The following is a 14,279-nucleotide window of genomic DNA, read 5'->3' as shown; positions in this document are numbered from 1 at the left end:
AATGAGAAAGTTTCTCCAAGTTAGGTGCTGACACCACCATCTCTCTCCACTATAATAATGCCTTTCTCCCTTTGACAAATTACTGGTAAGACTAGACACGGTCATTTTGGGAGACTTTGAGTCACAAAATGTATGGTAACATTTGGCAGCTTTGCAGATGTATGATTTGGCATGGGATTGCCAGTTTGCTGAACTGGGTAGAGAGAGGCTAAAAGGTAGCATTCCACCAGGGATGAGAAAGACAGAAAATAATAAATGGATCAGCAATACTGGCTCCCTGAGGAGATTCTGGGATCAAAACCTCTAGGATTGAAGCCTTATACTTTCTTTATTATCTTTTGCAGGTTTGCCAAGCCTGTGTCCATTTTGTATCAATGTCAGCCTTCATTCAGCTAACCTGAGGGACAGAGCAAGAGTGGGTAGGGGAGGGCACGGCTGTGTCCCTCCTACTCCCTGTGAGTCAGCCAGTGGTCACTGGCACTGTTTTTTTCAGTCTGGAGATGAAGCTCAGCATCCATATTTCTTTTCTTTACAATATGTACCACGGTTGCTGTTCCTCTCTCCCCAGGTCTCAGAACACCATCAACCATCCAGAACAAAGCCCTGGCAGTTGCAATAAAAAGGTTTTAAAACCTCAGAAAGGAAAGCCCGAGGACGTACCACCACAGTCAAGTCAAATTAGTATCACCCAGTGAAAAAAGAAGGCTCTCCCTTCCATAAAAGACTCTACTCAGAAGCCTGCCTCCCGAGACATCCCAGATTTCCTGGGGCTCCGTGGGCTAGCGAGTTAGGCCCCATTTTAAGACAAATGATCTGGTATAATATGATGATCCATGGGCAAGCAGTCAGCAGAGAAAATGATGATAAGCTCTTGGAAAACAAAACACCAACTCCTCTAGGAGAAAAAGAAGAAAATGTGGATGGTGGTCATCTATAAATAACCTTATTGTTCATGAAAGATATCTCTCTCTCTCTCTCTCTCTCTCTCTCTCTCTCTCTCTCTCTCTCTTCCCACCTCCCTCCCTCCACTACCGTCCTGCCTTCCTTGACTTTGGAATCCTTTTAATGATTCTTATGTAGAAGCCCAAACATATAAACCAAGAGTGTTGGGTAGTAGCTGGGGGCAGGGTGGTTGTGGGTGGAGCCATGTGATGCTGCTGACCCGGGCCCTCCCTGCCCTCTGTCCTGCACATGGCCTACCACAAGCCCCTGCTAAGGCAGTGCTGGAGAACGCTAGGATTTCAGAGAGCACAGTGAGACCATCACTGATCCAGGACAAAAGAATTAAAAGGCTGCAATAATACATTTTAAATTTTGTACTCAAAAAAAAGGAAATTATGAGTTTTTATTTACAATTCTAGATTTCTTTCTGTCCATGTTAAAAAATTTCCCATCTATTCCAAATCTCAGACTTCTAGGTTTTGGTGTGACCTTACCTCTCCCTACATTTCTGTCTTCCAGCTCCATTCTGCCCCTTATTTTTCTCTGTGTCAAGATCTTATTCATATGCATTCTCTGCCTGCAGTCTTGCCTTTTGTGTTTATTTGGGTAACTCCTACCTGTCTCAGATCAGTCATTGGTTTAGAAAATTTCATCAAAACCTGAAATATAGCTTAGGCCTTATCTGTACTCTCAAAATGTACTTCTCCTTTAGAACTCTTTGTCATGATTTCAGTTATGTAACTAATATGATTATCAGCCCCCGCTAAGCTCCATGCAGGCAAGTTTATATATCACTTTGTAACTAGCAACTAACAAAAGAGTTGAGGAATGATGGGAGTTAAATAAGTATTTATGAAATGAGTAAATGTCATAACCAGATGAGGCTTCCCATCTGGTCAAATCAAAAGGTTGCATTTCTAATATGCTAGTATACATTTTCAGTTTAAATCTCATGAACATTGGCTTGATAGTCCAACAATCCAATTTTTTGGGAGGCATAAATAATGGCTCAATGTATTTTTATGGTGTTTTAATTAAAGTACTTTTCCCTTGTATAGTAGCATTTTATCTTCACATTAACCCTGTGAGGAATGTAAGTCAATTATCATTATTATCTTGTGCATGAGGAAATGAATAAACCAGCTGAGAAGCTGTATCTTGCTTTAGCTTCTAAAGCTAATTAGTGACAGAATTGGAACAAGAACTAGCCCAGTGGTAATTGTTTTAAATATTACATATGTAAGGATATCCTAAGTTGGAGCCTAGTCTATGAGCAGTTCAAGAAACCAAACACATAATACCTTTAACTAAAGTTACTACCACTGACTCATGTTTTCACTGTAGGTTCTGGCTTATCAAACTGAGTGAAAAAATGCCTACTCCTCCAGAAGGTTTCTGGATATATAGCTAAATTGCCATTTATATGCATGTTTATGTATCCAGAAGTATATTATCCTCACATTACAAATCCAAATGTGGCTATGTAAAACTGGCTTTATGCTAAAGCATGTGACCAGGGGTGAGAAAATGGTGGTGGAATAGAAGGTCGTGTCCCGAGCCTTGTCCTGGAGCAGACAGAACGAGCAACTAAATCGAATAACATCCACCCCGAATTGGTGAAGTAGACACAGCTGGTGAGACAATTCACAGCCAGGAAGGGCAGAGGACATTGGAGAATAGTAAAATCAGGGATCTGGGCTGGAGAGAACTACAAGACCTCCGAGCCCAGAGGGTCAGAGGGAAACCACATGGCACTGAGGCCGGTCCCTTGGGACAGGCACAATGTCTTACTGTGGAAAGGAGCAATCTATAGATTCAATGCACTCCCCATTAAAATACCAACAGCATATTTCACAGACCTAGAACGAACTCTCCAAAAATTCATCTGGAAAAAAAAAAAAGACCCTGAACAGCTGCAGCAATCCTGAGAAAGAAGAACAAAGTAGGTGGGATCTCAATACCAGATATCAAGCTGTATTACAAAGCCACTGTTCTCAAAACTGCCTAGTACTGGCACAAGAACAGACATATAGACTAATAAAATAGAATAGAGAACACAGAAATTGACCCAAATCAATTAATATTTGACAAAGGAGGCAAGAACATACAATGGAATCAAGACAGTATCTTCAATAAATGGTGTTGGGAAAATTGGACAGATACATGCCAAAAAATGAAACTAGACCACCAACTTACACCACACACAAAAATAAACTCAAAATGGATAAAGGACTTAAACATAAGATGGGAAACCATAAAAATACTAGAGGAATCCACAGGCAGCAAAGTCTCAGACTTGTGCTGAAGCAATTTCTTCACTAATACAGCTCCTAGGCTAGGGCAATGGAAACTAAAGAGAAAATAAACAAATGGGACTATATCAAAATAAAAAGCTTTTGCACAACAAAAGAAACCATCAACAAAACAAAAGAAGGACCACTGCATGGGAGAACATATTTGCCAATGTTATAACCAATAAGGGTTTAATCTCCAACATTTACAGGGAACTCATACAACTTAACAAAAGGAAGATAAATAACCCAATCAAAAAATAGGCAACGTACCTAAATAGACACTTTTCAAAAGAGGACATAAGGAAGGCCAAGAGACATATGAAAACATGCTCAAAGTCACTAATCATCTGAGAGATGCAAATCAAAATGACAATGTGGTACCATCTCACACCTGTCAGAATGGCTATCATCAACAAGTCAACAAATGACAAGTGCTGGCGAGGAAGTGGAGAAAAAGGAACCCTCTTGCACTGCTGGTGGGAATGCAGACTGGTGCAGCCACTGTGGAGAACAGTATGGAGTTTCCTCAAAAAACTAAAAATGAACTCCCATTTGACCAAGTGATACCACTTCTAGGAATATATCCCAAGAAACTAGAAACACCAATCAGAAAGGATATATGCACCCCTACGTTCATAGCGGCACAATTCACCATAGCTAAGACTTGGAAACATCCTAAGTGCTCATCAACAGATGAGTGGATTAAAAAACTGTGGTAATCTATATAATGGAATACTATGCTGCTGTAAAAAAGAAGGAATTCTTACCATTTGCAACAGCATGGATGGACCTGGAGAGCATTATGCTAAGTGAAATAAGCCAGTCAGAGAAAGATAAATATCACATGATCTCACTCATTTATGGAATATAATGAACAACATAAACTGATGAACAAAAATAGATCCAGAGACTGAGAAGCATCGTCAAACCTCAGAGGGAAGGTAGGGGAGGGTGGGGGAAAGGGGGTGAGATCAACCAAAGACTTGTATGCATGAATATAAATCTAACCAATGGACACAGACAACGGGTGGTGAGAGCATGAGTGGGTTGATAGGGTGGGGTCCAATAGGGTGATAAGGACACATATGTAATACCTTAATCAAAAAATAAAGCATGTGACCATATCAATTTGGAAATATTATTGTTTTAAAATATATTTTTATTGATTTCAGAGAGGAAGGGAGAGGAAGAGAGAGATAGAAACATCAACTATGAGAAAAAAATTGATTGGCTGCCTCCTGCATGCTCCACACTGGGGATTGAGCCTTCAACCTGGAAATGTGTCTTGACCGAACTGTGATCTCCTAGTTCATAGGTCCATGCTTAACCACTGAGCCATGCAGGCCAGTCTGAGACATCTTATTAAAAAGCGGCCTCCTAAATACTTGGGCAGAAATAAGTTGAAGTGCTTCCTATGAACCTGCTGTGGTAAATGCAAGTTCAGTAGCCAAAAGTGAACTTTAAAAAGTGAAAAATATTCAGAGGAAGCCTTGTTAAAGGAATTAGTAATGGGATATGGGAACATGTTATCTTCAATTTGTGGGCATGAATCCAGGCTCATTTATTAGTAACCCCAAATCAGTTGCATTTGGGAATTTTAGAAGCTCTGGAGGAATAATTTAGGATGGAATGCCTCCTTTTAATGAACTGACATTTTTATTTTTGAAAACAACATTTTCCATATGCATGTGATTCCTTTTACTTATTGTTGAGCAGGTACTTCTCATGACTTACTCTTCTGACATTGTTTCATGCTAAAGATAATCTGTTCACAATACATTGAAATTCCACTTTAGGACTATTTGCCTCTGAAAATATTTTCATAATTAAAGCAAATCCTTTCTGAATCCCACCCAAGAGAATTTGATTTTTTGAGACAGTAATTACTTACAGCTCCACATAGTCTTATTTCAACAAGGTTCCAAGTCTTGTGACTCCAAAGACAGTGTCGCAAGAAAGTAAAATTGAGTTCTCATAATGTTTGGAAAAACTGTAGCTGACACATCAAGATATAGATCATTTTGAGCTCCCTCATACCACCAGACCACTCTCCCAAATATTTGCTGTTAGGAAGATAAATGGTGCATTTGGCCCAAGGAAAGGTCAGAAAGAGAATCAAGAGGAGAAAAAAAGGCGCAAGGCCAAGGCCAAGGCCAAGGAAAGAGTCTTTGGCATTGGCCTTGCCCTTGCCATCTTCAACACATCATCTCTGTTTTAGTTGGACGGCCTTGAGGGGTCCTTACAATATTGATAGCTCTGGGCCAAGTACAGAAGGAAATGAGTCAAAATTGTGTGATGTAATACATTATAGAAGTAATATGTTTTTTCCAGGCATAGCTGATTCTGAAAAATTACCATTGTAATTGGTGGTTTTATAGATAATGTCAAAGAATAGATGAAGGCCCCAGAGGCTCAACTTTATCGATCCCTAGAAACATCTAGATTAAGTTTAAGGCATGCTCGTGTAATTTGGAGGCATTTGTAATGCCTTAAATGCCACTCCCTCTGTTGCACCTGTTCACTGGTGAAATAGAGGACTTCACTAGAAAAACAAGCACCTTCCATGAGCACTCAATTTAGTTGTTTGAAAAAGTAATTGGAGAAAAACAAAGAGATTCTTGTTCAGTCAGAAATTCAGAAGAAACTCTTGCCAACTTTATGAGTGATGAGAGTTCCACTTTCCATGTCGAAATTGCTGGCCCTATTGCTGATATCCATAAATTAAGCAGCTGCTTTTTTTTTCTTTTTGCAATTAAGCACACAGTACTCACAATGCACAATAGGTCCCTTAGAAGTGTGTCTAATCTGTCTACTCCCATTTTAAAAAATACTGGATACAGGATTATAAACAAAGAGTCAGTTACAGTACATCTGTACAAAGCTGCAGAGCGGAGTTCCAGGAGGATTTACATTGGGAAAATCCCCAAAGCAATAAGAGACAAGCACAAACGTGTCCACGTTCCAAATAGTGAGGCAAAGCCTGCTCCCAAGCCAGCATGCTGACTCAAAGGATTGGAAAGCTTGCGTGTAATAAAACATAGTTCAAATAGCTGTGTTCATGATCCCAGGGGTTGCTTATAATGATTGTTTCAATGAGGAGGGACTACATAAAATTATTTTCTAATGCAATCTGCTAATTTAAAACTTCCACATTCTTGCTATAAGGGTGTCATGATTTGAAGACCATATCAACCAGCTTTAGTGGAGTCTCAGAAATGACCTTTAGCCAAAGCTGTGAGACTCTGGCTTCTTTATTTATGATAATGATAGACCTTAATCACCATAATGTTCCTTTAAATGTTAGGGTAGCAAGCACCATCAATATCTTTGTTCAGGTCTAGCTACTCATTTAGCAAAGTTTACTGCAGTCAGAGTCGCGCAAGCTGGGAGTGACAGCTCTCTCCGGTTCACCTTCAGCTCAGCGTGACAGAACAGGCAGCACCCGGGAGCGTTCATTGGTGGATGAGGCTGGGCTGTGTTTAGAAGTAACACCTGTGTTTACCTGTGCTTACAGGTGCCAGGTACCCCTTTGTCAAAAATAGCAAAGCTTCCAGCAATATGCAGGTCATTTCTGAGGAGGGCTTATGGTATGTTTTGTTTTCCAAAGAGTCCCTTCCCCCCGCCCCCCTCCAGCTTTCTAAATTTAGTTAGATTTGAAAAGAATTAGAAACGTTCAGAATCAATCATTCTAGGGCTGAGTCTCTAAACCTCAGTGATAGAAGTAACAATTTAAAAATGATAGCCCTCTTAATTATTACAGAAAGAGATCTCTTTCTCCTTTATCTTGGTTTTCTTTCTTAGTTTCCCACCCCCCGCCCCTAAGGGATCACATACATGTTTTTGGAGGCATAACAGCTCTAACCCATCCCGAGCAGACACATTGAAATGCGTTACTATTGTGGTTGCAGTACAGGATTTACTTTGGACCTTGAGCTCATTAGGGAAATATTTGACATCTCAACTCCAATTATTTAGTAGTCACCAGGCTGCAAAGGCCACACATAACTGCCTGCAATGGGTTATAATTGGAGAGGATCAGAGGAATGATAGCAGAGAACTGCATTTCTCTTGGTCTCCAAAGACAACAATACCTCGGGTCATGGTTCCTTTCCAAAATATACTGAAAGGCTGGAAAACAATAGGAGTCCTTTCAGATTCCCCAGATCGGAAATATTATAAAATCAGCTCAGCAACGTCTTACAGACCATATTTGTCTATTCTTTCTTTAAAAAAACAACAACTTTGTGCATAAAGCATTTTTATTTTTCCCATGAAATATTCAGTTATTGAGCAGCTATCTGGCTCTTCCTCTTCTTTGTTCTCTATCTCTTCCTTGTCCACAATCCAGTCTTGGTTCTGAGTCTGCCAAAGAGTTTCATTGCCAAGGGCAGATATGTTCCCAAGAATTTTGTTTATGAAAAGAAACCATTCTTTCACTTATAATATTTCTTTAAAATTAGTTTTTTCTTCTAGTCTTCTGTTGCTGAACTATTATTATTACTGTATCAGCTTTCTTTATCTTCCCGAAGGTTTTATTTTATCAATACCTTCTTCACTTTCAAGGAGGAATTCTCATGGTTTCCATGGGTTTTGTGAAGAGGATAATGCTGATTTGCAAATGATTATAAATACAGATTCTAAAAAAAATTTAAAAAGCTTGTGCATGCTATATGATTCCAACTGTATGACATTCTGGAAAAAGCAATACTATGGGGACAATGAAAAGCTCAGTGGTTGTCAGGCGTAAAGGAGCAGGAGGAGAGATAAATAGCCAGAACAGAAGATTTTTAGGGCAGTAAAAATACTCTGTCTGATATTCTAATGATGGATATATGTCAATGTACATTTGTCCAAACCCATTAAATGTGCATCAACAAGAGGGAACCCTTAAGTAAACAGTGGACTTTGGGTGATTATAATGTCAGTTCGTCTTTGGTAAAAAATATACCATTCTAGTGAATGATGTTGACCATGGGGGAGGCTACATGTGTGGAGGCAGGGGATAGATAGGAATCCCTGTACTCTACTTTCCGTTTTATTGTAACCTAAAACTGCTCTGGAAATTATCTGTAAAAGAAAACTTATTTACTACTAGCATTTTGTTGTATTTCTTCCTATCCTTCTATATTTTTTTCTCCCAACACACATGCATTTTCTTTTCCTTATAAAGTTATAGTTTAAGAAATGTCATTTTTATAAAGGAAAGCATAGTAGACTCACGTAACTACTACCCCACTTCAACAGTTACCCACCTTTGACAAGTCTTTTCTCATCTCCTTCTTAACCTTGTATTACAATGGAGTAGCTGTAGCTCTATTTACATAGCTCTCCCCTTATTGTTGGAGTTTAGGTTATTTATCATTTCAAATATTAGGACAAATCCTATGATAAACCAATTTTTATGTGTTTTGTCCCTCGTATATAGGTTTATTTCGTTGAGTTTAAGGCTGTTTTCATACATTTGACACATAGTATAGCTAAACTAATTTCCAAAAGCCTTAATCAATGTATGCCCTCAACCATAATTTTATTTTGCATAATTTAAAAGTTGCAAGTTAAATATGGGTTTTTTTTTGGAGGGGGGGTATTTGATTTTTCTTTTATTAAAAATACCCTAAACAATTTTGAACAATTTTTAATTTAGTTGTGCTTCCTCATTTTGTGAGCTGTCCTTGCCCTTTATTTTTTGAGTTTTCGGTATTTTTCAAGTTTTTAATATGAGATCTCTAGATAATAAGGATATTAACTATTTGAGAGAAGTAATTCTTAAGGGCCGAAACACTATGCTTTTTTAAAGTGAAAAGTTAATGTTAAAACATTTTAGCCCTAACCGGTTTGGCTTGGTGGATAGAGCGTCGACCTGCAGACTGAAAGGTCCCAGGTTCGATTCCAGTCAAGGGCATGTACCTTGGTTGCGGGCACATCCCCAGTGGGAGGTGTGTAGGGGGCAGCTGATCAATGTTTCTCTCTCATCGATGTTTCTAACTCTCTATCCCTCTCCCTTCCTCTCTGTAAAAAATCAATAAAATTAAAAAAAAAAACATTTTAAATTTGTAGACACTTGGCTTGTAATGGGTTGAACAGACCTGGGTGAACACTGTGGGTGATTTCATGGCCTCTGCAATGTTGTTAGAAGGAACAGCCCAGGATCATTGCTAACCCTGTTATTTTTTGACACTAGAATGCAGAGATATGTGACTATCTGGACAAACATAGAGAAAACTGTGGAACTATTGGGAAGTGTAATCCTCCCAAGCATGGAATTGTTATTAAAACACATTTTAAAATAATGCATATCCCAAATAACTATCCTCTAGTTTTTCACACTCTATTTAAGTATAGGGTAGACAAAGAGGAGTTTTCAGAGGAGAGCCTGTGATAGGTGGTTTGTGATTCCAGGAGCTGTTTCAGTATAAGCTCTGCTATTATGCCTGGCACCAGCCTGGGACCTGCCTTTGATATTTAGGTGATTGTTTACTCACAAATATGCAATTATTGTTTATAAATGAAAAATGTACCATTAGCTGCCACTTCCACTACATTTACCCCCGGAGAGAAAAAAAAGTAACAGAGAATAGAACTTGAAAGAAAAGGTGACAGGAAATGTCCTTTGAAGAGCCATGTATAGAAGGCATCATGAGAAGTAGCCCCGACAATCTGCAAAGTCTAGGGTCATTATGGGGAGGCGGGGCTCTGCTGAGGACGAGCTGTTCTATATGCTGTAGGATGTGGAAATACGTGTGTGATTACAATGCTGTGTGCATTAATACATTCATTAGCCAATCCCATTACAGTGCTGTGTGCATTAATACATTCATTAGCCAATCCCATTACAGTGCTGTGTGCATTATTACATTCATTAGCCAATCCCATCATCCTGAGACAAACCTGGCAGAATAAATTCTGATGTATATTTTAGGAATAACAAACTTATGAACTCTCTTAACCTTTCCCTTCTCCATCTCCTAGTATTGAACTTACCTGTTTTTGTTCTGGGTGATCTAGTTCTTCAAGGACCAGCTAGGTGATTACAATTAGTTAAACAGTGATGTAGAATATTAGTGGTTTATAATGATTTAATGTGATTCACCCACAGCCTCACTCAATAACATAGTAGTTTTAATGCGAGTCTTTTATGCCTCAACTCAAGAACATGACTTAAGTGGAAATTTAAAGGCTTGTGAAATGCTGGTGATGAGTGTAGTGATGATGGCAGTGTGGCCAGAAATTTGACAGAGGGTTTATTTCAGTCTTTCAGTTTTTTTTACAACGGAGACTGCCTACTTTTATCTATTTAGCAATGATTTATTTAATATGTACATATTTATATTTGAACTTTATCAGAATTACATATCTATGTAAATTATGTAGGACTTATGCTAAAAATGTCTGTACAAAAATTTGATTTCAACTTACTTTTACTACAGTACACATAATTTTAAAAAGATACTCTTGTTAATTCACATTAACATAAAAAATATTTATTCTCACTTCAATTGTAAGGCTGGTTTTCTATATCATGGAAAAGTAGATTTTTATTGAAGTGGGGAAGGGAGGATTGGTTATTCTACCAATACCTAACAGTATAAGCTAGGCATGTTCCTTAACTTCTCCAAGCTTCAGGTTACTTATCTGCAAAAAAGAAAAAGGATTAATAGTACCTATCATAGAAGATTTTTTTTAGAATTCATCAAGATAGTATATGTTATTAAACTACATACAGTTTAATAGGCTGCTGCTGACATAAGTGATGGTAGAACTGCAATATGAGAATTGCAATAAAAAAAGAGTTTGGAAATTCTGACACATTGAGTTCTTTTCACTATTTGTTTGCCAGAAATAGTTTTGCTAAAGGTGATAAAAAAAAAACTATACGGCTAGCTTTGTTAAATATCCTTGGTTGATGACCACTAAAAGATATATTTACTTAGTTCAAAAGAATGAAGGCGTAGTTTTTTAGAGGGTTGCATTTCTTTTAATGTGTTCATTGGATCACTGTGAGTTTCTCCTAGTATCTGCCTGTCAGAAGAACAGACTTGTTAACAGATTCCAGGGGCAGCTGTGAAGACGAAAGCTGTCAATAACTTGCCATTAAGTTCTGAGCTTCAGTCTAGCATGGAGAATGTGTTAGTCTCTGTGATGGATGATCCCTCCCAAATGCTGCATTTCAAATGGCTTTCTGTTGTGAATAGTTAATCTTACTGAGGTCAAACAGAGACATGCTCAGAATTAACACAAAATTATACTTTTTTATACTCTTATTGAAGGAGGTATTTGTATAAAACAGTCTTTGTTCATTTTGCAGAAAAATTAAAAAACCTGTTAACATGATTTTACATGAGGGCTCTCCGCCAGATGAGTGAATCCATTTTGAGAACAGAATATTTCATTACAAACCCTTGAAATAATGCCCAAAGAAGAGAAATTGAATATTCCACTTTACTTGATTATTGTAGGCGAGGGTCTTCCTTGTTTCGGTTAATTGTTTGCTATTAAAATAACCTCTGCAAAGATGTTGTTATTTCAGAGAGATGAATTTGCATTGGTGGTTTATTCCTCTCAGAGGATTGTGGAGCTTTTCTGTCATGGCTATTGTTTTAACGAGGGTCAAGCCTTTCAGATACTAGATGAGTTGCTGTGGTCTGGATTCTCTTCATCAGGACCTTTGTCATTTGAGTGGAATGAGTTCATCTCTCAGGTCCTTTAGAACTTAATTGGTAGAAGGGCTGGGTGAAGCTTGATAGTGAATGTCCTTCATAGGTAATTCTTAAGAACCACCTAGAGGTCAGCTATGTCTCTATAGTATGCAGTGAAACTAAGGATCTTCTAGATAACATTTGCCTACAGTCATTGGATGGAAAGATAGGACTTATTAGAGATGATCCCACAACTCTTGAGATTTAATAATGGGTGGAAAATATAATGGTTAAAAACTGGGGGTTTGGACTCAACAGATTGTGGTGCAAATCTTGTCTCTACCACTCAGTCACTAAATGGCCTTTGGCAAATGGTTTACTCTTCTCCATCTCTGTTTTCATGTCTTCAAAATAGAAATAATAATGACTACCTCTGAGTGTTTTTAGAATTAAGTAAGTTCACATAGGTAAAGTATCTTGTGAAATCCTGAAGTTTCTCTATGTATTTATTTCCCTCAGTAAACTTTTCCCCTCATTTAATAATACTCGTCCCTTTCTCCACTATTATGGACTGTAAGAAAGAGTGCTCTTTGGGTTATAATAGGGAATATTTCTCAGATTTTTCTCCCACAGAGAACAAAGAATTTTACAAAAGGACCTCTATTCTTGGGCCATCATTATCCTCAGTGTCTGACTGACGTGGAGCAAATGCATGGCCACATTTGAATGCCCCTCTATTTTCTGCAGCAGCAGTCAAGGTCAGAATGATACCATTGGCCATCAAAAAGTGTAATGTGTTGGATCTTGAAAGGCTTTAACTAGAAATTCTTCCCCCTCTCATATGCACCACCCTAAAGGCCAGTCTCAAAGCTTTTTAGTTTCTCTTCGCACTTTTATTTTTGGTCCCATACACTCTGAGTGTGCCTTGCCTTGAACTATCTGAGGTTCATTGTTTACTTTCTTCTTTGGAGTGTATTTCTAGCAGGTTATTCTTAGTGGCCTTTTGTTCAACTTCTCAGAGTCCTTCAGACTTTTAAGACAACGGCAAATTAAAAGTTAATGCATTATTATTTGTGGCTTGCTGCAATTCCATCTTAGTTTATGAGATGGCTTAGCCCAGAAGTGCCAAAGCTTTCAAACTTCTGACTCTGAGGCTGCCACAATACTTCAAATGTCTCTCAGACTGTACAAAGACTCCTGAATAAGCCAGCAGAATGATTTTTCTACTGTTACAGAGTCTGAAACACAAAGTTTTAACCCCTGAAAAGTTGTCCAGGGGATTCACAGGCAAATGGTAATAGTTGAACTTTCCCGGCATGATGGTGCCATTTGACTACGGATGGCTGTTCCTAGTTCACTTGCATACCCCCTCATATTTTTTCATCTTAGTAAACTTTAACTTCTTTAACTTTCTTAAAAAGGAATGAATGATCCTTTTAAAATATTTATCTCTAGCTACGTGTGACACTGAAGAATAACCAATAAAAAAAATAAATGATTACTTTCCCTCCAGGATATATGTAGTAGCCAAACCATCAGTGTTAAAGAAACATCTAGCTTTTTCCAACTTGCCTGCACGATGGCTCCTGCAAAGAAGGGTGGCGAGAAGAAGGACCTCTCCGCCATCAACGAGGTGGTGACCAGGGAGCACACCATCAACATCCACGGCGCATCCACTGCATGGGTTTCAAGAAGCGTGCCCCTCGGGCACTCAAGGAGACCTGGAAATTTGCCATGAAGGAGATGGGGACTCCAGGCGTGCGCATCGACACCAGGCTCAACAAAGCTGTCTGGGCCAAAGGAATAAGGAATACCCCACATCGTACCCGGGTACGTTGTCCAGAAAACGTAATGAGGATGAAGATTCACCAAACAAGCTGAATACATTCGTCACCTATGTGCCTGTCACCACTTTCAAAAATCTACAGACCGTTAATGTGAATGAGAACTAATGCTGATGGTCGAATAAAGTTATACAACTGTAAGAGAGAGAGAGAGAGAAAAGAGAGAGAGAGAGAGAGAGAGAGAGAGAGAGACATGTAAACTCAGTACAGTATGATAGGACTCTAAGTAGGTACAGGTGTACCTTGGAGATATTGTGGATTTGATTCCAGACCATGGCAGTAAGGTAAGTCATAATCTTTTTGCTGGTGGAGGGTCTCCCCTTCAATTTGTAAACAATGCACCATCTGTGAAGTGTGATAAAGCAAAGCATGATAAAAAGGCAGACAGATCAGAAACAGTATAGCTCAACCTTAAATTATTCATTTGTTAAAAATTATTTAAAAGTTAAATTAATGCCTTTAACCATGCTACATCTTGACTCAGTTTCTTGGATGCTGAATACTTATTACTGATCAATTACATCTTAGTCTCAATTTTTAAAACTTGTGCTCAAAATTCTGTT

The 14,279-nt window shown here is 38.5% G+C and overlaps 1 pseudogene; it reads left to right on the top strand.

Annotated features, from left to right (window-relative positions):
- The first annotated feature begins 13,451 nt into the window (after positions 1-13,451).
- On the top strand, positions 13,452-13,848 carry LOC132229455 (large ribosomal subunit protein eL31-like; annotated as a pseudogene).
- The last annotated feature ends 431 nt before the right edge of the window (positions 13,849-14,279 follow it).

This window comes from Myotis daubentonii, chromosome 3 (genome assembly GCF_963259705.1).
Source record: "Myotis daubentonii chromosome 3, mMyoDau2.1, whole genome shotgun sequence".
In the NCBI taxonomy this organism is placed as follows: domain Eukaryota; kingdom Metazoa; phylum Chordata; class Mammalia; order Chiroptera; family Vespertilionidae; genus Myotis; species Myotis daubentonii.
Note: the sequence above shows the minus strand (reverse complement) of the source record. Positions and strands in the feature narration are given on the sequence as shown.